Here is a 27,773-nt window from a genome sequence, read left to right as displayed (position 1 = left end):
GATGTGGGGGTGGGAGCAGATACTGGTTGGACAGCAAGAGGGTGGCATCCAGGAAGCGTCTTGAGAGTGAGTGTGTCAAGAAGCTGGAGACAGTCAAGCAGGTAATGTGCTGCTGAGAGATGATGAGGGGTGGAGACTGAGAAATCTAATGTGAACTCCTCAGTAGTAGCTCTCAAAGCTTGTCTAACATTAGTTCTTTCCAGCCTTTCTCCGTTATTTGTCAGATTGTTAGAGGTTTGGGGCCTTTTTTTTTTATAAATATAAATTCACTTCTGTATCCCTGAGCTCAACAGGGTCCTTGCAAACACAGTAGATTGCATGGAGAGTTCCAGATTGAAAATAACCCTGGGAAGGAAACACCCCAAGGTGCTATCACTTGAGAGATCAGCTGCCAAATGCCAGAGGGAGTTGGGAGGGCCCCGTACTGCTCCCTGGTGTATAACAGGTTCCATTCAGTGTCACACAGCCTGAAAAGTGTCCTGTCTTCTGGCAGCTAGAAAGGGTGTTCATGATAAGGCAGGGTGGGGGCCTGACTCACACAATTAGCCGGGCTTTTGTCTTTGGATCTGCCTGGAAGTGACTCATAGGCTGGGAGGAAAAAAAAAAAACCTTTTGGAAACAAATGGGGGAAAAAAAGGAGGTTAAGCACTACAGCATTTTATTCTCTGATAAAACGTGGATCTGTTGTCCCATAAATGTTGAATACTGTACATTTCTTCAGGTTCTCTCCAACAAAAACCCAGGGGGAATTATTAAGCCTGACAATTCACTCATTTTCTCTAAGATTTTTATTAAATACAATTTAGAGGGGATAAAGTTTCTTCTCTTCCCTCTTCCTATTCACTCGAATAAACCCTAATTACCACCAGGGCAGAAGAAATGGGCTTCCAGGAGACTGCAGGCATAGGTAATGTTTCCCCTTTCAATGAACCAGTGGAAGGCTCCCCCTCCAACAGCCTCCAGGACACTTCCTGTGCACTCATATGGCACTTAGTTCATTATGAAGAGCATTTAGGGAGCACCGTGTTATGAGGCACTGACTGGGTGGGGGGGGGGGGGCGGGGCTTAAAAGACAGTTCTGCCCTCTGGGGGTTTATGGTAGAGGTAGGAAGCTAGTTTGGAACTCAGCTAAGATATTGTACAAGTCAGAATAATAAATGCCATGTTGGTATATTATTAGGACTTTTTTGGTTACAAGTACTAAAAATGCAAACTGAGTTAAACAACAAGAGGAATTTGTTGTAAAAACTCCTGGGCTGTCACAAAGAATCAGGGACAGAGGAAGGAGCACGGCCAACAGCAGACCTCCCTTGGTGCTCCACCTTCTCAGCCTCTCCCTGTTCCTGGCCCTCTACCTCTGTCTTCAGGTTGGTCTTTCCTCCACTTGATCAGAAAATGGTCACAGAGAAGGTTCCCAACACTATAACATTTTGCAGCTTTAGACCCAGGGAGAAATTGACTTTTTCACTTCCAGTTTCAAAATTCTCCAAGGGGGCTTCTGATTGGACTAAAAGTGTCAGCTCTTCACTTTTGGACCACGTGCAAGGTGGCAGAGGAGAGGATTTGGGACAAGGCTGTGAACGCGCTTAGGTCAGAGGCACATTCCCCAGGGCACCCCAACCCTGGTAGTAAAGTGCCTCTTCCCAGGGCGGCCGTGGAGGGAGGGGGGCGCTGAGAGTCAGTGGGCTCTAGAGAGCCCGGAGGGTAAGGGAAACACGGGCCCCACACTCCAGCAAACCACCGTGGGACTCTGGCCTGACAAATGACACTGCTAGTGCGGGCAAAGAACTGGAATATTCGAAGGCTGGCGTCTCTTATGAAATCCGGCTTTCATTTAATCCTCCCAACAGTGACTGCGGGGATTACTGCTTCCCGCTTTCCACGGATAAAGGATACAGAGAGGTTAAGCACTCTGTCTACACGCACACAGCTCATAAGGGGTAGAACAGGACTGGGAACCAGGGCCCCCGCCTGGGGCTTCCATGAACAAACCTGGTGGGGCAGGGAATGCGGGGAGAGGCAGGCTGGAGCTCTGAGGAGGAGCAGTCTGGCCCTGGGGCGTTGGGTTGAAGTTCTGAGGACCTGGACTTCTGGGAGGGTTTCAGCAGGTCGAGGGGAGGGAGTGAGGGAGCTGCGCCAGCGGGCAGCGGTCTAGGTGCCTAGTCCCAGAGGTGCCCCCAGCAAAGCTGGGTGGGCGGGAGGGCGGAGGGCCAGCAGGAGCTGCTAGGCCTGAAAGGGAGGCAGAGGCCTGGTGGGGAAGGCCACGCCCCAGCTTGGAGTGCTTATCCCCAGATCCCGGCCTCCAAATGCAATTCCATTTAAGGGCAGCCTGGCCCGGTTCACACCTAGCCTTGAAGATGACTGGACGCCCTGTGGTCGGTTTGCAGGGTGAGAACAGGAACCTACAACCCGGCACCTGCACTCCCAGCGCCATAAAGGAAGCCAGTCACATCCCATAAAATGTCACCACCGCTGAGGTGCAATTTCCAAGGGGATCTCTAGCAGAGGGCAATACCCTGCTGCCGGCGACCCCCGCATCTGCGAATTCACCGCAGCTGGGGCGGCAGGCTCTGGTGCAGGGTAGGGGAAGGGCAGGGGCCCCCTTTCTAGCCCTCTGCTCCCCGTTTTGTAATGCAGCTCGGCCACGTGGTGAAAGCTGCTGGGGGAGAGGGGGAGGGTGGTGGTTGTCAGAGGGGGTGGCCTGAGCGATTTCTGCCGGAGGGGTGTTTGACCAAACGTAAAGAGCTCAGGAGCGGGAGCCCGGAGCCGAGTCCGGGCTGGGCCGCGGTCACCGACGCCGCCTTGGCGGAGCCCGAGCGCTGAGCCGCTGCTGCCCCTCCCCCTCGCCTGGTCCGCGAGCCCATTTTCGCTTGGCCGGTCCCCGCGCTGCCGGATGGATCGCGCCCCACCCCCGCTCCTCTGCTCAGTCATTCAGACTTGGAAAGTCAATAACACGCTGACATCATCAGGGGTTTGTGTATTATTACACGGCTACTTTCCAGAGTACCTGGCATTATCTAAGAGAGGAGCACTCCGGCTGCCCCAGGGAGGGCCTGGGACGCGGGCCTGGGGAGGGGCGACTACCCACGCCAGGCCTTTTCCTCCTTGGGAGCATCTTCAGGGCACCGATTAGAAACAGATTATGAGCTTTTGCTGCGCTAAATGCAGAGACACTTTAGTTATCGATACAGGCTTCATTTTGGCTGGGGGTGTACTTATAAATCATTCCTAAGTGACCTCTATTTCTACCGAAGACATCCACTTGGTCTTTAAGAAGCATTTTTAGTGATCCTCACAAAGGAAAAAAGGCATCTTTTATGACAGGAAGCCAAAGGCTGATTCTTTTGAGACTCTTGGGGTTTGTGTGTGCGAATCTCTATTATGTAATCGCCATCACGGGTGATTAGGTCTTCTCTTTCCCTTCAGGGTTGGCTCGGGTGGTTTGGTTGCTTGTTTTTCTTAAGCCTCATGCAGAGCAAACACATACATAAAAAACATGTCCCAGATTTACGGTGCAAAACTACTCTCCAAGCAAACTGCCTTAGAAGAGTGTCTCATTTTGAAGGAGGGAAATGATGAATTTGTTGATAATGAAGACTCCTTATCTTACTACTCTGGCATTTCCTTTTCCTAGAATGAGCTTTTAAGAATCATTTAATGTATTTTAGATATTCTCTTCCCTCCCTCCTGTTGTAATGGTCCTTATAATGGCTTAAATAACTAATTGTATAATTACTGCACTTTGTTCTGTGGATACAAACACCCCTCAGTTAAAATATGTAAAACGTACACAACATGGTACCTTTTCTGTTTGGTCAAACAGGCTCTTCTCTTCCACACACAGGGCTAATCCCATTTAAATTTTCTTAAATTTTAAATTGTCAAAAATGGCAACCAGCCGGGAACTGGCTATCTGGAGACTTAGAAGGGGAGTGCAGTTCTTCCGGCCTGATCACATCCTTCCGTACCCCTGGCTGGGACTGATCACTCATTGATATGAAATACATTGGAGCTGCCTGGGGACTGGGGAGGAAGCAAAGCAGCCATGTTTCTCAGCAGTGTAGCGCTTTGCCTCTGTGCACTTGATCATTTCAGAACTTGCGGTGGATCATGACCACTTCCCTCTAGAGGTTTTGAGGGAAAAATTTCCCTACCACGTGTGCACTTCTAAAATCGCCTCCACCGGCTTGCCCTACAGCTCCCTCGCCCCCACCTACAATTTTACGCTGGAAATTTCTGAGGTCCAGGCAGCTGGTGAGGTCCAGCTCTCCACAATGCTTCAGTAGGTGTTAGGGTGCAGTGGGTGGGATTCTCCCCCTACTAGTGCACTGTGTACTTAGGGGGTTTCCCTCAGCTCCTTAGAGAGGAGTGTGTAGACTGGAGAGTCTGACCCTTGGTTGTCGAGATGAAGAGGCTCTCACATCTTGAAGCACTTCTGTTTTCTAGCCTGCCTGCCCTCCAGCCTTTGCCTAAGCCCCTTCTAGGCATGACTGACCCAAACAGAGGTCCTCACTAGACAAGGAAGTCAGCCATCTTGTTCTGGATGTTGAGCTTTGATATTAATAGCGGGCAACTAACTTCCTGTCCGAGAGCTTCTGCCTAAGCAGGGGAAGACAAAGGTCAGAGGACCACTTGGGCAGAAGCACCAGGGCCGGAAGCTGGTTGCTAGCTATGTAGGCTTCAGAACTAGGTGGCTGACACCTTTGCTGAGCATGGAGCCCATACTGGCTAGGAAGAGGGGAGAACTCAGTGCAATGGAACTAAGCTGGGGAGAAGGAGAAGCAAGATGCTTGGTCCTAGAGGAGCTTACATTCCAAGAGGCAGACACACAAACATCAACCAGAGAGCATGCCCTTGGCACAGACATGAGAGGTCCCTGTGTACCGGTGAGGGGAGGAGGAGGATTTCCAGGTGACCTGTGGCGTCTGGCCACTCCTCCCACAACTGACCCTGGAAGAAATTTGGTGGCCTGATGGGCCCAGAAACAGTCCTGCAGGAGTGAAGGGATGTTTCCTCCATTCCTCTGGGGAAGAGAGGTTAGCTTCTAGACCTTTATTAGCAGACATCTGTCAGCTAGTTAGAACTGGGTACATTTTAACTCATAGGCTTATGGCTTTTCAGGTAGTAATGTGAAGATTACAGAGACTAACATTCAATTATCAAGCCCTGATTTGGTTTAGATAGATGCTTTACTTTGATAAGAGCTTCTCAGGTGGCACAATGGTAAAGAATTCGGCTGCCGATGCAGGAGATGCAGGTTTGATCCTTGGGTTGGGAAGATGCCCTGGAGAAGGGAATGTCAACCTACTCCAGTATTCTTGCCTGGAAAATTCCATGGACAGAGGAGCCTGGCAGAGTGTAATCCATGGGGTCGCCAAGAGTCAGACATGACTGAGCAGTTTATTTTATCATATCACATGATATGATTTACTTTGATAAAGGACACGACAGAGGTTAAACTGTCTGTGGGCAAGATTTGTAATCCATTGCTCACTGAGATTTTTGTTTAAAAATTAGAGAAATAAATTACAAAATATATAAAAATGCAAGGCCAATTTTTTGTTACTAGAGACAAAATTATATTCACAAAATTACTGTCTGGATGTTTCTCAGTGTTATTCTCAGTTGCTATGCACATCTCATCTGGAATGTAACAAACAGTTCTTGGATATAGGGTGCACTTGGAGGAGCAGGAAACGGAGACTGCATACTGGAGGTTTAGGGGCTACATTCATCTCAGGTTTGTGTGCAGCTTGGCCCAAACAGTTTTTGAAAAAATGGATTAAAAATCCAGAGATTATCACATAAAAACCCAGGTTTCCCTAAAAGGTGAAAAGCTTCCTTCAACTCAAGCCATGTCAACGGTTGGGTAGAGCTGAGCAGAGCTGCCCCTTTAAGCCCAGGACACAGCCTGCTATTGGTCACAGTCCCAGTCTACCCCTAGGAAGGGTCACTCATTTGATCTACCTGCTTGTTGTGGCTGCAAAGAGCATTTGATCTGTGTACTCCTCCTAAAGGTTTCCCCTTGAAACAGACTTCATGAGTATTTCCTATCCTTATCCCAGGGAAAGACCACTCTGCAAAGGGCAAAGGACCCCAACCCAGGCAATGTGGTGCTGAGAATAGAGGCTATGACATTAGTACAGAGTTGCTGTGAAGCCTTGTGTGCCCCCAAATATTCTCTCTGGATTAGAGGATCAGATCAGATCAGTCGCTCAGTCGTGTCCAACTCTTTGCGACCACATGAATCGCAGCACGCCAGGCCTCCTTGTCCATCACAAACTCCTGGAGTTCACCCAGACTCAAGTCCATCGAGTCAGTGATGCCATCCAGCCATCTCATCCTCTGTCGTCCCCTTCTCCTCCTGCCCCCAATCCCTCCCAGCATCAGAGTCTTTTCCAATGAGTCAACTCTTTGCATGAGGTGGCCAAAGTACTGGAGTTTCAGCTTTAGCATCATTCCTTCCAAAGAAATCCCAGGGCTGATCTCCTTCAGAATGGATTGGTTGGATCTCCTTGCAGTCCAAGGGACTCTCAAGAGTCTTCTCCAACACCACAGTTCAAAAGCATTAATTCTTCGGCGCTCAGCCTTCTTCACAGTCCAACTCTCACATCCATACATGACCACAGGAAAAACCATAGCCTTGACTAGACGGACCTTTGTTGGCAAAGTAATGTCTCTGTTTTTGAATATGCTATCTAGGTTGGTCATAACTTTCCTTCCGAGTAAGCGTCTTTTAATTTCATGGCTGCAGTCACCATCTGCAGTGATTTTGGAGCCCAGAAAAATAAAGTCTGACCCTGTTTCCACTGTTTCCCCATCTATTTCCCATGAAGTGGTGAGACCGGATGCCATGATCTTCGTTTTCTGAATGTTGAGCTTTAAGCCAACTTTTTCACTCTCCACTTTCACTTTCATCAAGAGGTTTTTGAGTTCCTCTTCACTTTCTGCATAAGGGTGGTGTCATCTGCATATCTGAGGTTATTGATATTTCTCCCGGAAATCTTGATTCCAGCTTGTGCTTCTTCCAGTCCAGCGTTTCTCATGATGTACTCTGCATATGAGTTAAATAAACAGGGTGACAATAGACAGCCTTGACGAACTCCTTTTCCTATTTGGAACCAGTCTGTTGTTCCATGTCCAGTTCTAACTGTTGCTTCCTGACCTGCATACAAATTTCTCAAGAGGCAGATCAGGTGGTCTGGTATTCCCATCTCTTTCAGAATTTTCCACAGTTTCTTGTGATCCACACAGTCAAAGGCTTTGGCATAGTCAAGAAAGCAGAAATAGATGTTTTTCTGGAACTCTCTTGCTTTTTCTATGATCCAGCGGATGTTGGCAATTTGATCTCTGGTTCCTCTGCATTTTCTAAAACCAGCTTGAACATCAGGAAGTTCATGGTTCACATATTGCTGAAGCCTGGCTTGGAGAATTTTGAGCATTACTTGACTAGCGTGTGAGATGAGTGCAATGTGCGGTAGTTTGAGCATTCTTTGGCATTGCCTTTCTTTGGGATTGGAATGAAAACTGACCTTTTCCAGTCCTGTGGCCACTGCTGAGTTTTCCAAATTTGCTGGCATATTGAGTGCAGCACTTTCACAGCATCATCTTTCAGGATATGGAATAGCTCAACTGGAATTCCATCACCTCCACTAGCTTTGTTCGTAGTGATGCTTTCTAAGGTCGACTTGACTTCACATTCCAGGATGTCTGGCTCTAGGTCAGTGATCACACCATCGTGATTATCTGGGTCGTGACGATCTTTTTTATACAGTTCTTCTGTGTATTCTTGCCATCTCTTCTTAATATCTTCTGCTTCTGTTAGGTCCATACCATTTCTGTCCTTTATCTAGCTCATCTTTGCATGAAATGTTCCTTTGGTATCTCTGATTTTCTTGAAGAGATCCCTAGTCTTTCCCATTCTGTTGTTTTCCTCTATTTCTTTGCATTGATCGCTGAAGAAGGCTTTCTTATCTCTCCTTGCTATTCTTTGGAACTCTGCATTCAGATGCTTATATCTTTCCTTTTCTCCTTTGCTTTTCGCTTCTCTTCTTTCCACAGCTATTTGTAAGGCCTCCCCAGACAGCCATTTTGCTGTTTTGCATTTCTTTTCTATGGGGATGGTCTTGATCCCTGTCTCCTCTACAATGTCACGAACCTCACTCCATAGTTCATCAGGCACTCTATCTATCAGATCTAGGCCCTTAAATCTAATTCTCACTTCCACTGTATAATCATAAGGGATTTGATTTAGGTCATGTCTGAATGGTCTAGTGGTTTTCCCTACTTTCTTCCATTTAAGTCTGAATTTGGCAATAAGGAGTTCATGGTCTGAGCCACAGTCAGCTCCTGGTCTTGTTTTTGCTGACTGTATAGAGCTTCTCCATCTTTGGCTGCAAAGAATATAATCAATCTGATTTTGGTGTTGACCATCTGGTGATGTCCATGTGTAGAGTCTTCTCTTGTGTTGTTGGAAGAAGGTGTTTGTTATGACCAGTGCATTTTCTTGGCAAAACTCTATTAGTCTTTGCCCTGCTTCATTCTGTATTCCAAGGCCAAATTTGCCTGTTACTCCAGGTGTTTTAGAGGATAGCACACTTCAAATCTATATGGCTTAAAGTCTTTAGGTGCATGCAGCTGCTATTTTGAGGAATATAAAATTCATTTAATAATTTATAAATGTTGCTGGTAACTGTTACTACTGGTTTTTATGACTTAATTTTCCTGAGTTAATAGATACAGAAAGTAAAACTACTCCTGCCTTTTAAAAAATGTTCAGGAGGGGATGTTCCCTATGAACAAAGGTGGCGGGCTGCTGTTTGCATAAGTGTCATCTTCAGACTCTCGTTCATGTACCCTCTAAAAACGACAGCTACAGTTTTGCAACGTAAGTTGAAGTTGTTGCAGAGGATAGAATATCTAGTGCACTGCAAACATTTAGAGTAAAACTATCACTTTAAAAAATATGTCCAGTGGGATGCAAATACTATAGCCATCAGATACCCATCATCATTTATGTAAAAAATACATAAACAAGCTTGTCTGAAACACTGGCAGACTTTATATGTTTTGTGTTGTTTTGTTTTTCCTTCTTGACTGTTTATGGCTATCCTTATAGGGTCAACAAAATAAATATAAGTTTTAATTTAAAAATTCTATGTGATTACATGGCTTTAAGTGTTAATTTTTATTGATTATGTGTTATAGTAAAATGAATATGGCTTTTCTTCCAATTAGCTTATCCATGGATGACTACTGCTGCCTATTACTAGAGTGAGCATTAATTCTATTCTAGTTTTTGTTCATACACGTGTGTGTGCACAAGAAATGTTATCAGATGACCAGGTAGACGGAAATGGAGGTTGTTTTTCATAGCAATACCATCTTCACATTTCTTGTTTACTGTTCTTTCTTTATCTCCTTCCAAATCATTTGGTAAAGATCTCATTTTGGGCTTGCCAAAAATCAACTGTGATTAGATAGTACTTTAAATTATTTGGGATGCAAGAAATAAGCCTTACTCTGTAGCCTATTCAGAGTTTGTGGTCCCCCACCCCCATTCATATGTTGAAACCTGCTTTTTAGTGTGCTGTATTTTGAAGTGGTACCTTGAGTGGTGATTAGGTCATGAGGCTGAAGTCTTCAGGAATGATATTAGAACCCATGTAAAGGAGACCCCATAGAAAGCCCTCACTCCTTCTGCCATGTGAGGGCACCATGAAAAGATGGCCTTCCATGAACCAAAGTGGGTTCATGTCAGACACCGAATCTGCTGGTGTCTTCATCTTGGACTATCAGCCCCCAGAAATGTAAGAAATAAATTCAGTTGTTTATAAAGCACCTAGTCTATGGTATGATATTATAGCAACCTGAGTTGAGACACCACCTGACTAGCAAAGGCATTTATTTCAAGTCATTAAAATTATTTGCTTCCTTTATATCTATCTATTCTAAGACTTAAGTCTTCTTTTGCTCTGCATATGTTCTGCCTCCAGGGCAGTAAAATTGAGAACAGGTATAAGGTATGCATTTCATTTTGCCTTTTTTTTCTAGGTAGTAGAAATTTTACTTACTATGTTGTTTAATTTTTAAAATTGAGATCTAATTGACATATAGCATTATGTTAGTTTCAGGTACAAATGTAATGACGTGATATTTGTATGTTTTGTGAAGTGACTGCCACAATTAGTCTACTTAACACCCACGAGCACATATAGTTACACTTTTTTTTTCTTCCGATGAAAACTTTTAAGACCTCCTCTGTTAGCAACTTTCAGATACGCAGTATACTAGTAGTTCTAGTCAGCATGCTGTACATCACATCCCCAGAACCTATTTATCTTATAATTGGAAGTTTGTGCTCTTTGACCACCTTCACTCATTTCCTCCTCCTCCACCCCCACCTCTGGCAACTACCAATCAATCTGTTCCCTGTATCTATGAGTCTGTGTGTGTGTGTGTGTGTGTGTGTGTGTTTTGGTGTATTTTTAGTTTCCAAATATAAGTGAGATCATATGGTATTTGTCTTAGTCTGACTTATTCACTTAGCATCATGCCCTCAAGGTCTGTCCATGTTGTTGCAATTGGCAAGATTTCCTTGTTTTTTATGGCTGAATACTTCTTTCTTTTTTTGGGGGGTATGCATTTCTTTAGCAAAGTATTAATAGAAGATAGGGAGATGATGAGGTTACCCTAACATCAAATTCCTTCTCGGCCAGATAGTACTGACAGAAGTTGAGGAAACTGATGATCTTAAAACTGTCCTTTTCTGTGTACCTCTTGGAAGGTCTTCATGTACCTACAGGGGTGTGTGTGTACGTACCCCAGCTTGAAGCTGGCTGCCCTAGAAGAAAGTCGGGCCTGGGCACTTGAGTGAAAGGGAGATACTGGGCGCTCTACACTACCGGTGATTGCACTGATTTCATCCCACAGGTTCTGAGTTGTTATGTTTTCATTGTCATTTGTTTCTAGGAATTTTTTGATTTCACTTTTGACTTCTTCGGTAACCTGTTCATTATTTAGAAACATATTGTTTAATCTCCCTGTGTTTGTGTTTTTTACAGTTGTTTTTTTTTTTTTTTTCCTGTAATTTATATCTAGTTTCATAGCGCTGTGGTCAGAAAAGATGCTTGATACGATTTCAATTTTCTTAAATGTACTGAGGTTTGATTTGTGATCCAAGATGTAGTCTATCCTGGAGAATATTCTCTGTGCCTTTGAGAAGAAGGTGTATTCTTCTGCGTTTGGATGGAATATCCTGAAAATATCAATGAGATCCATCTCATCTAATGTATTACTTAAGACTTGTGTTTTCTTATTACTTATCTGTTTTGACGATCAGTCCTTTGTTGTAAGTGGGGTGTTAAAGTCTCCTATTATTGTGTTACTGTCAGTTTCTCCTTTTATGTCTGTTAGTGTGTTATGCCTTATATTTTGAGATGCTCCTATGTTGGGTGCATGCTGCTGCTGCTGCTGCTAAGTCGCTTCAGTCGTGTCTGACTCTGTGCGACCCCATAGACGTCGGCCCACCAGGCTCCCCCGTCCCTGGGATTCTCCAGGCAAGAACACTGGAGTGGGTTGCCATTGCCTTCTCCAATGCATGAAAGTGAAAAGTGAAAGTGAAGTCGCTCAGTCGTGTCTGACTCCTAGCGACCCCATGGACTGCAGCCTACCAGGCTCCTCCTTCCATGGGATTTTCCAGGCAAGAGTACTGGAGCGGGTTGCCATATCCTTCTCCGATGCATGCATGTATGAAAAGTCACTTCAGTCATATCCGACTTTGTGTGATCCTATGGACAGCAGCCCACCAGGCTCCTCCATCCACAGGATTCTCTAGGCAAGAATACTGGAGTGGGTTGGCATTTCCTTCTCCATGTTGGGTGCATAGATATTTATAATTGTATGTCTTCTTCTTGGGTTGATCTCTTGATTATTATGTAGTGTCCTTCCTTATCTCTTGTAATATCCTTTATTTTAAGGTCTATTCTGTCTGATATGAGGATTGCTACTCCAGCTTTCTTTTGCTTCCCATTTGCATGGAATATATTTTTCCATCCTTTCACTTTCAGTCTATATGTGTCTTTAGGTCTGAAGTGGGTTTCTTGTAGACAGCATATATATGGGTCTTGTTTTTGTATCCATTCAGCCAGTCTGTGTCTTTTGGTTGGAGCATTTAATCCATTTACATCAAAAGTAATCACTGATATATTTGTTCCCATTGCCATTTTCATAATTTTTGGGGGTTTGTTTTGTAGATCTTTTCTTCTCTTGTATTTCTTGACTATATAAGTCCCTTTAACATTTGCTGTAAAGCTGGTTTGATGGTACTCAATTTTCTTAACTTTTGCTTGTCTGAAAAGCTTTTTATTTCTCCATCAATTTTGAATGAGATCCTTGCTGGGTACAGTCATTTTGGTTGTAGATTTTTCCCTTTCAGTACTTTAAATATGTCCTGCCATTCCCTTCTGCCCTGCAGAGTTTCTGCTGAAAGATCAGCTGTTAAACATATGGACTTTCCCTTGTATGTTACTTGTTGCTTTTCCCTTAATGCTTTTAATATTCTTTCTTTGTGTTTAATCTTTGTTAGTTTGATTAGTATGTGTCTTGTTGTGTTTCTCCCTGGGTTTATCGTGTATGAGACTCTGTATAAGAAAGGCAGTGCCAAAGAATGCTCAAACTACTGCACAATTGCACTCATCTCACACGCTAGTAAAGTAATGCTCAAAATTCTCCAAGCCAGACTTCAACAATACATGAACCATGAACTTCCAGATGTTCAAGCTGGTTTTAGAAAAGTCAGAGGAACCAGAGATCAAATTGCCAACATCCACTGGATCATGGAAAAAGCAAGAGAATTCCAGAAAAACATCTACTTCTGCTTTATTGACTGTGCCAAAGCCTTTGACTGTGTGGATCACAATAAACTGGAAAATTCTGAAAGAGATGGGAATACCAGACCACCTGACCTGCCTCTTGAGAAACCTGTATGCAGGTCAGGAAGCAACAGTTAGAACTGGACATGGAACAACAGACTGGTTCCAAATAGGAAAAGGAGTACATCAAGGCTGTATATTGTCACCCTGCTTGTTTAACTTATATGCAGAGTACATCATGAGAAACGCTGGACTGGAAGAAGCATAAGCTGGAATCAAGATTGCCGGGAGAAATATCAATAACCTCAGATATGCAGATGACACCACCCTTATGGCAGAAAGTGAAGAGGAACTAAAGAGCCTCTTGATGAAAGTGAAAGAGGAGAATTAAAAAGTTGACTTAAAGCTCAACATGCAGAAAACAAGATCATGACATCTGGTCCCATCACTTTATGGCAAATAGACAGGGAAACAGTGGAAACCGTGGTAGACTTTATTTTTCTGGGCTCCAAAATCACTGCAGATGGTGACTGCAGCCATGAAATAAAAAGACACTTACTCCTTGGAAGAAAAGTTATGACCAACCTGTGAAGTGAAAGTGAAAGTCTGTCAGTCGTGTCCGACTCTTTGCGACCCCATAGACTACACAGCCCATGGAATTCTCCAGGCCAGAATACTGGAGTGGGTAGCCTTTCCCTTCTCTAGGGGATCTTCCCAACCCAGGGATCGAACCCAGGTCTCCCTCATTGCAGGCGGATTCTTTACCAGCTGAGCCACAAAGGAAGCCCAACCTAGACAGAGTATTAACAAGCAGAGACATCACCTTGCCAGCAAAAGTCCATCTAGTCAAGGCTATGGTTTTTCCAGTGGTCATGTATGGATGTGAGAGTTGGACTATAAAGAAAGCTGAGCACAGAAGAATTGATGCTTTTGAACTGTGGTGTTGGAGAAGACTCTTGAGAGTCCCTTGGACTGCAAGGAAATCCAAGCAATCTATCCTAAAGGAAATCAGTCCTGAATGTTCATTGGAAGGACTGATGTTGAAGCTGAAACTCCAATACTTTGGCCACCTGATGCGAAGAGCTGACTCATTTGAAAAGACCTTGATGCTGGGAAAGATTGAAGGCGGGAGGAGAAGGGGACGACAGAGGATAAAATGGGTGGATGGCATCACCGACTCAATGGACATGGCTTTGAGTAAACTCTGGGAGTTGGTGATGGACAGGAAAGCCTGGGGGGCTGCTTTCCAGGGGTCGCAAAGAGTCAGACACAACTGAGTGACTGAACTGAACTGAACTGAGAAGGATATGGCAGCCCACTCCAGTATTCTTGCTTGGAGAAGCCCCCTGACAGAGATGCCTGGCAGGCCACAGTTCACAGGGTCACAAAGAGTTGGACACGACCAAAGCCACCCTGTGTGCATAGATGCAAGACTTTTTTTGGCTGTGGCAGCTCTGCGCCAATGAGGGTTGAGCATGAAGGTGGCACAGCTGCTTGGGTCACAGAGACCCTGCTGGCACAAAGTGTGCAGGGACACGGACTGCCTCAGCCGCAGGAGTGATGGCCCTATCAGTCTTTTTCTAGCCTCTGGAAGCTGGCAATTAGAAGGCCTCTTTGGCTAGTCTTTCTCCATTGCTCCACCCATTCAGGCACTTAAAGAGGCCTCCTGGCTGGGATGTTTCTCTGTTGTTCCGCTTGTTAGGTGCTTGAAGGGCCAGCCTCTCTACTGTTCAGTTGAGCGTGTTGATGTGTGGGGAGAGAGAGGCTATGGTGATTGCTCCAGCCCTTACTCATGACTCAGCAGTATTACCTTGCTTCCATGGCTTCTTGGCTTTCCTCCACAGGCATTTCTCACGTCCCCTTGGTCTGTCTCCCAGCAGTCAACAGCAGCCCTCACCCTGAAATTGCTCCACAATCCCTATGCTCCTGCTCCCAGTTGTTGCACCTTCTAGGGGACCTTCGTCCCTCTCCAGGGTATGTATGGCTGTAGCAAGGATTGTCTGATTCTCATTCCATTTAGGCTGTCACAGATCAGCTGCTTCACTCTCAGTCTCAAATGTTTCTCCTCTGACCCAGACAGTTGCCCCAATGTGGGGATCGGACCCCTGCTTCAGTTCCCCCACCCACTGAAGGCAGCTCCAGTCCTACCAATACTCCTGTTTCTCCCCCTAGTTCCTTCGTCCTACGGAGTTTTGCGTGGTTCTATGTTTTCTTTTTTGATGGTCAGGTACTTCTGCCCCCTCTTGGCTAGTGTTCTGCATGCACTTCTGTGTCTGAAGGTGTATTCATGATGTATCCGTGAGGATAGATGTACTCCACGTCCACCTGCTCCTCCACCATCTTGCTCCCTCCTGCACTAATTACAAATTCATTATGTTGGGATTGTGGGCACAGCTATGTCTTTGGGCCTATTCTGTGGGAGCTCCTTCCACATTTCCAGTAAGGAAACTGTGAAGGGCATCTTTGCTGAGAGCGTCTGGCTCCTTGCAAGGGCTGCTGGTTGCTGGTTAGACTGGCACCAGTAACGTGGGCTTTCACAAGTTACTCTTAGGTTGTCATCAACCAGGTTCTTCCTTTTTCATGGACAGTCTAGAGAGAATTGTTCTCCTCCACCTCACCTTTATTCATAAACCCCTAGTCTTACTTAAGAACAATTCCTCTTTCTTCCTAGGCGTAGTCAGCTGTTTCCCGATCCCAACCCCCTTCTCCATCCGCAAGTGCACAAAAACTTTCTTCCCAATTTGTTGTTGTTTTGAAGGAAAGCCAGGAATTTTTAGAGGTGATTGCTGATAATTTTCAGAAGTGTCCTCTTTGTTCTTCATGTCCTTTTTCTTCTCCTTGGTTTGGGACTATGTGAAAATTTTGTATACGAGTTAAATTTGCTTCTGGAGGGTAAGGTAGTCCTTACCGCTTCTGGCCATTTAATTTAATCTCATCAATGAGAATTTTGAGGGCCTTAAGCAGTCAGGTCCACTCTTGAGGTACCCTACGGGTTAGAGAATACATCTGAGAACTTTAGTCTTGGACACTTGAAACACGTAAAATAATTCTAAGCCAAAGTTAATCTCTTACAGGTCTACTGGAAGGTTTCTCATCTGGGATCATGCTGGATTTTTCTAGTTATTTCATCCTGTACCAGAAGGGTTCAATTGCCTCAAATTTGGGGGAAAGGAAAGAGAATGGTGGGGAATTTTAAAAAATAAATTTTTTTTGTTGAAATCTTTGAGGATCCAGCCTATGCCAAGCATTTTGTGTAGTTTGTCTCATTAAATCCAACATTCATGTGAGGTTGGTGTTATCACCCCTTGTTGCAGTGACGAAAGTCTCAGGAAGCAGGGAGGCTCAACACTTATACTGTCTTTTGCTCTTTGTTTGCCTGATTGACCTTTGAACTCAACCTTAACTGTCCAATAGATAAGGAAGAACAAAAGCTGGACAGATATCTGCTTTATAAAATAGTGTGTATGTAATTGTTGTTGTTGTTCAGCTGCTAAGTCATGTCTGACTCTTTGTGACTCTATGAACTGTAGCCTTCCAGACTCCTTTGCCCATGGGATTTCCCAGGCAAGAATACTAGAGTGGGTTGCCATTGCCTTTTCTAGGGGATCTTGCTGACCCAGGTATTGAACTGGTGTCTCCTACATTGCAGGTAGATTCTTTACCACTGAGATACTAGGGAAGCCTGCATATGTAATTATATGTGAGTAAATTTTTCTAGGGTAACATCAGGGTATCGCAAAGTGAAGTTTATCTAATCCTTCTGGTCCCTAAACGACATTGGATTTTTAGTTCAGCAAGGGAAATTCAACATTAATAATATCTCCTAAAATATTTTGTTTAATGTTTTCCATACCATTTAGGTTTGTTATGTATCTTCCAAAGTAGTTAAGGAGATGTTTTATTTATCTAACATGATTGACATTTAAAATCACATGAAAAGAATGAATATACACTAATTGAATCAGTATAGGGATAAATAAGTATACAGCTCTTAAGGGATAAATAAGTATACAGCTCTTAAGATATTGAAGACTTTGCCTACACTGGCACTGGTGTCCTTCAGAGTAGCAAAGCTAAGTAGACTCTGGCTTCTTTTAAGTTTTTGAACTTTTTAATTTTTATTTTTTGGCCATGTGGCATCTTAGTTTCCCGAACAGGAATTGAACCTGTGTCCCCTGCATTGGAAGTATGGAGTTTTAATCCCAGGATCACCAGGGAAGTCCTAAGTAGACTCTGGCTTTATCCAACAAGAGGGTAAACCCAGGAGAGAGAAGAGTTTGATCAGAGAGATGAGTCTGGTTTTAGACATACTGAGCTTAAGTAGCTTCTGGAATAAACAAAAGATGATGCCCATTGGACCTAAGGTTCTGAAACTCAAAAGGAGAGCTAGATTGTGATAGTCATTCACATATACAGGGTGACTGAATCTATTGGAGAGGATGATATCACTTGGAGAGTGTGTACAAGGAGAAGAGAGTCAGAAAACAGACCCAGGGCTCATATTAAACTAATACTTAAAGAAGAGCCAGCAAAAGAGATTGAGAATAAATAGCCAGAGAAGAGTGAAAGCCAAAAAACAATGTTTTTTCTTTTTTTTGCAAGGTATTTAAGGGTAATAGGAGAGTTAAACAGTATTGAAAGCAGGCTAGGGATCACAGCAGTGAAAACCACTGAATTTGGCTTAAGGTAAGGAGATCACTAGCCGTCTTGGCAGGAGTGGTTCCTGGGAGAAGTAGGGACAGGTTCGAAACTGCTGTGGCGGAAGGAAGTGATGGTGAGGCTGAGGAGGCAGTGATTGGACATAGTTTTTTTTTTTTTTTAATTTGAAGAACTTTTAAAGGTTACTTCCATTTATAGTTATTATAAAATTGTGAATATGTTTCCTATGTTGTACAGTGCATCCTTTAGCCTATCTCACACCCAATCGTTTTTATCTTCCACTCTCCTGCCTCTATATTGCTATCCCCCTGCCGTACACACACTGGTAACCACAGCTATTTTGTTCTCTATATCTGTGCATTTGCTTCTTGTTTTGTTACAGTCACTAGATTGTTTTATTTTTTAGATTCCACATATAAATGATATCTTACACTATTTGTCTTTCTCTGTTTATTTCACTTATCATAATGTCCTTCAAGTCCATCCATGTTGCTATAAATGGCAAAATTTTGCTTTTTCATGGCTGAGGAGTATTCCATTGTATGTATAGACCACATCTTCTCTATCCATTCATCTGTTGATGGACACTGTTTGCTCTCATATTTTTTCAATTATAAATAATGCTTCTATGAACATTAGGGCACATGCCTATTTTTGAATAAGTGTTTTATATATATATATATATATATATATATATATACACACACACATATACACACACACACACATACCCAGGAGTTGAATTGCTGGGTCATATGGTAGTTCCTGGTTTTTTTTCTCAGTTTTTGGAGAGACCTTCATACTGTTTTTCACAGTGGCTGAACCAATCTACAATTCCACTCACTGTGTAGGAAGGTTCCCTTTTCTCTACATCCTTGCCAACATTTGTTACTTGAGTTGGACATAGCTTTTTAATGAAGTTTGAGTTTCCAAGGGCAGTGGTTGTAAGAGAATTTTTTTTTAAGGAGACTGCATGTTTACAATGCCGATGATGACACGAGCCGGAAGAGAGGATGAGCTGAAAGGTGTGAAGAGGGCGGGGCATGTTACGGATTGAAGTGGGAGAGGATGTCAGAAAGGATGCACGGGGGGACTCCCCTCTTCTTTTTACATGCTGTGAAAGAATGAAACACGGCAATCAGTGCATCTCTTTTGTTGCCCTCGCAGGTTGGTGGTCTGTCTAATTTACTCACTAGTTTTGGAGCTGTTGCACAAAGCAGCACTATACATATTTAGCTCTCCATTTCCACTACTTAAGTCACTTTCTTATTTAAAACATTGAAAAAAAATATATGCTTGCTTCTTTATGTAAGACTTTTTTTTTTTTAACTCACTTTCTGTACTTGGTAGGCATTTACATTTTAGTCCTTGTTTATTCCATCAAAAAAGTTAATATGCTTTTTTAAGACAACAGTTAATATGTTTTTTTTAAGACAGAAGGATCAGGCTGCATTTGTAAGAGAAAAAAATCCCCAAGGCGAGGAATGAAGGATGAAGGAAAGTGGTTCCTATCAAGGCTCAGGCCTGTATTTAGTCTCTCGAGATGCATGGCAGTTTCATCCGTCGATCCGGAAACCACCCAGGTGCATCATTAGGTGACTTCACTTTCCAGGTCAGCTGTGCTGGTTTGGCCACATCCAGACAAGATTTTAAATTTCTTATTTCCACAGAGAAATTTAAAGACTGACACTTGATGTGTTCAGAATCCCCACATTACATACACACAACCCTCAATATGCTGTAGAGATATTAAATTATACTGACTCATAAGAAGAGTAGACAATTTTTAGAGGTTATTCATGGATTTCTTTAGCTTGCTGTTTTTTGCCAATTGGCTTGACCCTCATAGAACCATTTTGCCCTGTGTTTCCTCCCATCGAACGTGGACTAGTTATCAGTCTGGCACAGTCAGAGTACAGGCAGTTGTATAAACTGAATACACCGTGATCCACAGAACCGTTAGCACCCTAATTGAATCCACTTACTAGCCTTTCTTGTCAGCACATGCTCCTGAAATGATGTACAAGAATATGAATACATATCCAGAGCTAGAAAGTTCAAGATGATGGAATTCCATGCACAAATTTTCAGCTAGAGTAACCGACTGACTGGCAGGATGTCTTCATTCAAATTGGTTTTACTGGTCAGATTTTCAGTTGAAGCCTGTGAGAAATCTGCCAAATGAAGAGTAAAAAATCAGGCGCCCACCTGACATATAGTTGGGAAGGATTCTAATCGATTATTATTTGTGGGGCAGCTCTTCAGTTGGTAACCAGGCCCGTTCAGTTCTGTTTTAGAAGACCTCTGTCGTCTACGCAGTTTCTCCATTCCTTCCTTCACCGCCTGTCTGTGCCTTCACCTCTTGTCTGCTAGTTATTGCCGAGGCTTTCATCTGGTCCCTTTGCTTCCTCCCAACATCAATCCAGCTACGTCAGGGGAGTATTTTATAAATCACTCCTTCCCTCATATCATTTTCATGTTTAAAAATCTTTGTGCTTTGATACTGCTTCCTGAATCAAGTAGGAATCTTTATTTTGACTAAAAATCACTTATTAGCATAACCAACATAGTGTGCCTGGATTAAAAGTGACATCAAAAGTGGTGAGACTAGGTTCCTTCTAGGAAACGTAAAGTAAGAAAGACATTAAGGAACTGTAAGAAATGAGAAAGATCTTGGTTCAAGTTAGTGTCATCAGAGCCTGAAGCTTACATGACTTGGGGGACTCTAAGAAAACAGAATAGAAAATATATAATTACAAAATTAGATACAGGTCTTGGAAGGGGTCAGTGAAGTGAGGGGCCTTGACGCTGAAGCTTTATTAGCTTTATGCTGCTACTGCTAAGTCGCTTCAGTTGTGTCTGACTCTGTGCGACCCCATAGATGGCAGCCCACCAGGCTCCCCTGTCCCTGGGATTCTCCAGGCAAGAACACTGGAGTGGGTTGCCATTTCCTCCTCCAATGCATGAAAGTGAAAAGTGAAAGTGAAGTCGCTCAGTCGTGCCTGACTCTTAGCGACCCCATGGACTGGAGCCTACCAGGCTCCTCTGTCCATGGATTTTCCAGGCAAGAGTACTGGAGTGGGATGCCATTGCCTTCTCCTTTTTTGCTTTATAGTGAATGCGTTTCTGAGTCAAACAAACGTGGCTTAATAGCTAAGTTTGTCTTAAATTTTCGTATTTGGACCAAAGTGATGTATTTGCATGCTATCAAATAGTGCAGAAAAGTTCAGGCTGAGAAGCAGTATTCGCTGATCCCCAGCCCTCTTTATCCTTAGTTCCTTTCCCAGAGACAAAGAGACAAACTGTTTTAACTCTATTGTTCCTCTGCTGTTTATCCCTAAAGGTCTAATAATACATGCTTATACTTTTTTCTTGATTGAAAATTAGTGTTAATCACTCAGTTGTGCCCAACTCTTTGCGACCCTTTGGACTGTACCCTGCCAGGCATCTCTGTCCATGGGATTCTCCAGGCAAGAATACTGGAATGGGTAGCCATTCCCTTCTCCATGGGATCTTCCTGGCCCAGGGATCGAACCTGGGTCTTCTGCATTGCAGGCAGATTACCATTTGAGCCAAATTTAAATAGTATTCATTGGCTCCTTGCTATGACAGATGAGAATTTATCTTATTTTATGCCACTCTCTCCCAATATTTAGTAGTGATGTTATTGTTTTTAGTTCTAGTCTGTAGTAACTTAGACTGGTGACTAACTTTTAACTCTCGTATAATTCAGAAATGTTTCCGTAATCTCAGTCCTCTGCCACTCGCATGAAGCATCTCTTCTCTGCTGGCTTCTTTGTTCCTTCCTTTGCACAACAGGGTCACAGTACCTCTCTCTTCCAGCCCTCTCCTGTTTGTGTATTTCAGTCCTTGCCATCCTTCAAAGCCCAGATCAATTCTTAGCTCGTCCACAAATCTCAGCTGTTCCAATATACTTTGGTATGTCTTTCTGAATGCTTCTCATTTGACTTCTGCAACACACAATTTAGTGCGTAATTATAAAGCTTATTGTTTGTTTTTGAGCCCAGCCCTCTCCTGCTCCCTGGAGCCTATCATTGTATCTCCTGGAAGGTTGGCTGTCAATAACTGTTTATTGAACTGAATCATTCTGTTCGCTAATTGTTTCAGGTTCGTGCATCTTACCTGCCTTACTTGATTAAAAACTTTATATGCTTTTGTATTTCCCCGAAGTGTAAACATAGAGTAGGCACTCAATGATAAATAGTGCATAATTCTGCTCTTTTGCTTAACCCACACCTCTCTTTTTTTTTAAATTAATTTTTATTGGAGTATAGTTGCTTTACAATGTTGTGTTAGTTTGTACTGTACAAGACAATGAATCAGCCATACATTTGCATGTATCCCCTCCGTTGGGACTTCTTCCCATTCAGGTCACCACAGTGCCTTAAGTAGAGTTCCCTGTGCTCACCAGTTGTCTATTTTATATACAGTATCAATAGTGTACATGTGTCAGTCCCAGTTCCTCTCCACCTTTCCCCCTTGGTATCCACGTATTTGTTCTCTATATCTGTGTCTCTGTACAAAAGTGAATACGTATATAGACTCAGAAAATAAATCATAATATTATAAATTGTTAAAAGTTGAAAAATATGGCAAAATAATAACAAAATATTTTTATTAATTAGCTGCCAGGTATGCCTCTCTATATGGCTTTAAAACCTATCCTTTAAGGCAATTTTCATGTGTAATCTTATTAATTGTTACAAACCATAAATGTAGCTATTTTTTAGCTTTTAAATTCAGTTTAAAAATCTTATTTTTCTATTTATAAGTCCAGTAAATTTTAATCACATTTAGGGGAGACTTTGACTAATGCTTGGTTCCATTTACATATTTAAACCTGAAATAGTTTAAATTTCATTTATAATTTAAATATGCTTGATTTTCTTTGGATAGACTATGATTTATTCCTAAGTACTTAAAAAATTATTGTTAATCTAACAAATCAAATTCACAGATATGGAAACACTAAAATCTCTTAAATTTTCCAGTGTTATAGTATTTTCACAACCACAACTCTTAATAACTCAGTTACATATTTTAAATTACAACTACAAGGTTGAAATATATTTGAAGAGGCCAAATTACCATGTGAATATTTAAAATTTAAAATTTACATGTATCACTTAATACAAAATTATAAATATAGATTTGATTTTGTTAAGCATTTATTAAATTAAAAAATTCTTGAAGATTAAAAGATGCTATTCATTATAGGGAAAAATATGTGTTACTCAGATGAGTTTTGGGGCTTGACTTCCCACTTGATTTTGGAACTTGCCTTGTCAGCTTGTTGAAGGTACTTAATGCTTGGAAATGTTGTTATTATTTAGTTGCTGCTGCTGCTGCTGCTAAGTTGCTTAAGTCGTGTCTGACTCTGTGCGACCCCATAGACGGCAGCCCACCAGGCTCCCCCCTCCCTGGGATTCTCCAGGCAAGAACACTGGAGTGGGTTGCCGTTTCTAAGCCATGTCTAATTCTTTTGCTTCCCTGTGGACTGTAGCCCACCAGGCTCATCTGTGCATGGAATTTCCCAGGCAAGAATACTGGAGTGGGTAGCCTTTTTCTTCTCCAAGGGATCTTCCTTACTCGGGGATCTACCCTGGGTCTCCTTCATTAGAGGCAGATTCTTTACCCCTGAGCCACCAGGGAAGCCCATCTGGAGATGCTGGCTTGGACATAAGTAAATCCTCATCTGGGACCAAAATGGTGTGGTGAGCCTCTTTTCATAGTTGCTGGATGAATGGCCTCCTTTTGGAGTGATCTCAGCTGGAGTCTACTGGATTCAACTAAAAGTTTTTCTAGCGCTGTCTATGTGAAAGCGAAAGTGTTAGTCACTCAGTCATGTCCGACTCTTTGGGACCCCATGGACTATATAGCCCACCGGGGTCCTTTGTCCATGGAATTCTCCAGGGAAGAATACTGGGGTAGATAGCCATTCCCTTCTTCAGGGGATCTTCCTGACCCAAGGATCGAACTCATGTCTCCTGCATTCCAGCCAGATTCTTTACCTTTCGAGCCACCAGGGAAGCTGGCTGTCAGTATGGGAAGTCTGCTGTTTGACTTCTGTAGTTGCAATCTATTATTATCTAATTGTACCAAGCTAAGCCAGGGGCTCAGGTAGCAACCTTGCTTAATTGGACTTTTCATTTCTTTAGCTCTTAAGATACATAAGATTCTTTTCATCTAACTCTAAAGACCTTTGAACCAGAGAGAATCATGCATTCTTCTAATATATTTCTTATCTAGAAAATCCACAATTTCTACACATTATCATCCAATCTTAGCTTTGACTGGTTTTGTGGTCCCAATATTTAAGAACATTGTGTAACCAAATGTGAACTGGGTATAGATTTATAAAGTCTAGAAGTGGGCACTTTGTACAAGCCAGTGATATTACTCTACCCAGTTCTTCCATGCTGCAGAGGGGAACAGAGAGCTAATGATGCAGCAGAATATGGTCCCAACTAAGTTGTTTACAACTATAAAGTCTATAAAAGGACACAGCTGTGCTGCTTCTGAAACTTTGTCTAGAGGTCAGGAGAGTGGCTTATGTCCTACAGGGTAGTTTTCATAAAATGGAATGCATATCTATCTCACTTAGGGTGGTATCCTCAATGCCCAGGACAGTGTGATGTAGGGTATTAATCAAAATATTCTGAATGGATGGATGGATGCCAGGCAGGTTGCAATAGGCAGGTCCTCTCCTGTGGATGTGAATAACACATGTAGAAGGCTGTTCATCTGATTGCCATTTGGCATGGAGTTAGATCCCAGTAAACTGCAAAATTCACAAATGGAACAGAAAAAGCTGACTCACTTGGGAAGGAACTGGGATGGTTTTATAAAAACCAAGATAATGTAGCAGAATAATAGCAATGACAACAAAGTAAAAGCCCGACATAATGAGTATGATATGTGAATTACATTTTTTAAAAAGTGATCCTGGTTTTCTCCAGTTGGTCTCTGTTATTTTCTCATCAGCATAGATGAGTGTAACCTCTGCTGAAGACACCAGTGAGGACAGGGAGGCAGGCAGGACACCTTGTTCTTGCTTGTGATCACTGAAACAGCAAGTTTTCAGTCTGGTTTTTCTCCCTAGGCTCTCTTAAATGTCATACCAAGTAACACTGTAGACAGAAAGCTAAAGCAGTGATGGAGATTCTAACACAGCATATGGGTTCCTATTTTCTTACTGTAGTCCTTGCTCTATAGCCATGGGGAAAAAGACAATTGAACAGGGAATAAACATATAGAATAAAATCTTGGTTATCCAGAGGCAAAGAATACATGAATTCTGTGGGGGTGTTGTGTGAAGAGGAATCATAGGAATTACATGATGGCGTGTGTGTGCAGGGGAGATTAAAAGGTATTTCTTAGGTGGACATAGGATTTTAGGAAGTGCTAAATCAGAAAGAAGACGATGCCTTAGTTACAGGGTTGGCTCTGAGGGAGTTGTGGAAGGACTGAATGAATGAGGCAGCCTTGGAGGGTACAGAGGCAATTGCTGGGCAATGAGAGAAATGAGAGAACTTACTTTTATTTATTACTTTTTTAAAGGAGCATTAGTCTTTAATGTTCGGAGAAGGCAATGACACCCCACTCCAGTACTCTTGCCTGGAAAATCCCATGGGCGGAGAAGCCTGGTAGGCTGCAGTCCACGTGGTTGCTAAGAGTCGGACACGACTGAGCGACTTCACTTTCACTTTTCACTTTGATGCATTGGAGAAGGAAATGGCAACCCACTCCAGTGTTCTTGCCTGGAGAATCCCAGGGACGGGGGAGCCTGGTGGGCTGCCGTCTATGGGGTTGCACAGAGTCAGACACGACTGAAGCGACTTAGCAGCAGCAGCAGTCTTTAATGTTGGTCTTCCCTGGTGCTCAGTGGCAAAGAATCCACTTGCCAATGCAGGAAACATAAAAGGTGTGGGTTCGATCACTGGGTTGGGAAGATCTTCTGGGGAAGGAAATGGCAACCCACTCCAGTCTTCTTGCCTGGACAGTTCCATGGACAGAGAAGCATGGCAGGTTACAGTCTATGGGGTTGTAAAAGAGTTGTACACGACTTAGCGACTAAACAAGTCTTTAATGTTAAGGAGATTGGATCTTAAAGTGTATGAAAGATCAAACCAAAAAGTACTGTTTGGAGCACCAGTTGTATGGAGGCACTGGAACATTCTGTATTTTCCCCTAATGGTCACAGTTGTTTCTCCTGAAATGAACATGGGTGAAAGAAGAAGAGTTTAGAATATGTCTGTGCAACTTGGCTATTTTTGTCAAGGGAGCAAAGGTGGTCCAAGACTGAGCCAGCCTGGAGAAACCAATGCATTTGTGGCCTCTCCTCCATTGCTATTTTTACTCTTATAAACTAAAGCTTAAGTACTATGACACAGTAGCCATAACACTCCCTACGGCTCTTCACAATATGGCAATTACTGAAATGACTTCTTTCCCATTATGCGGCCAAAAAGCAGTGAGATCATGAGGTAGGCAGCAAGAGCAAACAATATTTAATTGTTTCTAGAAGGGTGCTGTGGGAATAAAGAATGCTTCTTTTCAACTCTGAGGTTTAAATACATGAACATAACCAAAAAATGCAAGGATGATGCTGCACACCAAACAGGCCCACACTTCTTTGATAATAAAGTCATTTTAATCTAATGAAAAAAAGCCACCAAATAAAGTGACAGAACAGTGAGTAGAACAGTGACTCAGGGAGTGATTACACTGAAGCAAATGCAGACCTGGTACTGCCTTGCCCGGACAGGCAGAGCCTTTCCGCCTCCTTCCAAGCCGCACCCTCTTCGCACTTTGACCTCCATCCCACCCCACCCCCTTCCGCTGAGCTGGCCTGACCAGGCAGCTTTCCCTGGCTGTTCTCCCAGAGGGGACCAGCCCTCCTGTGCAGCTTCACCTCTTCCCTGGAGAAACCCGGCTTTTAGCAACCAGAGAATGTTGAGTGTGGTCCCCAGAGCTGTGGCTTTCCCCAGCTGGCCTAGAGTCTGGGGTAACAGACTGTTTATGAAGACGAATGCCAGGTTCCTTGATCTTGATAATGATAGATGGAAAAAGTTCATGGTGTTATTCTGTGTTGTTGTGACATGAGATCAAAGATAAGCCGCGTTCCATCTTGAGATAGGGAGGGCTATTTTGGAAATGTTTCTCGAACGATTTTTCAGCCTTTCTCATTTCATTTGAGTTTTCTCTGTAAAACTGCCTTTTTTTCCTTCTTGCTTTTATTATGGGGATAAAAGAAAAAGTAAAATAAGTTGACCACAAGGATGAACTACTGCATTTTAACATGGAAAAAAACAGTGATTTTGGAGTAAGAGGTTTTCCTCCTGCCATCTGAAGGCAGAGGCTTCCCATGATAACTTTTGTAAACCTAAATGACGTAAAGCGAAGAGGCAAATACCCTGGGACACATCCTGTTAATGTAGACACAGAATAAATCGAGGTGAAGCCCAGATGCTCATGGACTCAGTTCCCAGCCATGACGACTGGATGCTGAGATGCTGTGTGGTTCCTGGGGAAGGAGCCTGACGGTACGGCTCTTGCCACTGGGGACTGTGTACTGCCTCTGTAACAGCTCACTGCAAAACAAATGCTGGATGCTAGAAGCGAATATTCGCTTCAGATTTCTTTCGGTTAGCAAAAACAGATAGCAATGTAGATCTTATAAAAGAGAAGCGGCATAAAGCAAACTTTGGAAAAGTGAGGATACCTGTTTTCTGTGTAGATGGGCTGATCGCTGGGTTCTACCATTGTTATCTGGTTTGGGGACCATGGGCAAGCCCCGTTTCCTCATCTGTACCCTAGAGATAATAATTCAGATTCTATGAGATAGTTTATGAAGAGTGCAGACTGAGTTGGAAAAGATCACAGAAAGACCAGTTTCTTTGGCTGAGAGGCACTGACGCCATTTGCAGTGGACATCCCTTACTTTCTAGATGCCTCTGTGTCAGGGGATTCCCGTCTTGTCACTTAGGCAGGAAAGTCCCTTCTTATTATGTGGGTTGCAGGGGTGTGGGAAGATTTCTCTTCTCACTGCTGTGACAGTGAGGGTTAGGGGAGTCCCTTTTCACCCCTTTAATATGGATGGAAAAAGGGGGAAAAGAAAATGTGGGGAGAGGTACTTGTGGGCAGCGTTGTTCAGAGGTTCATGGGACTGGAAGCACATTCTCTTCTTGGCGTCAGTTTTGTGCTCGTGCTGGTGGGAGT

At 43.2% G+C, this 27,773-nt stretch overlaps 2 long non-coding RNA genes across 2 annotated transcripts in view; both read left to right on the top strand.

Annotated features, from left to right (window-relative positions):
• The window catches only part of LOC129643858 (uncharacterized), a 123,435-nt gene that overhangs the window by 18,424 nt on the left and 77,238 nt on the right, over window positions 1-27,773 (top strand). The gene's annotated exons all lie outside the window — the stretch shown is intronic.
• On the top strand, window positions 843-16,059 carry LOC129643859 (uncharacterized). Its single transcript, XR_008710546.1, has 3 exons — window positions 843-907; window positions 14,717-14,846; window positions 15,947-16,059. It is a non-coding gene; the product is annotated as an uncharacterized LOC129643859 (long non-coding RNA).

This window comes from Bubalus kerabau, chromosome 2 (genome assembly GCF_029407905.1).
Source record: "Bubalus kerabau isolate K-KA32 ecotype Philippines breed swamp buffalo chromosome 2, PCC_UOA_SB_1v2, whole genome shotgun sequence".
NCBI classification, from domain to species: Eukaryota; Metazoa; Chordata; class Mammalia; order Artiodactyla; family Bovidae; genus Bubalus; species Bubalus kerabau.
Note: the sequence above shows the minus strand (reverse complement) of the source record. Positions and strands in the feature narration are given on the sequence as shown.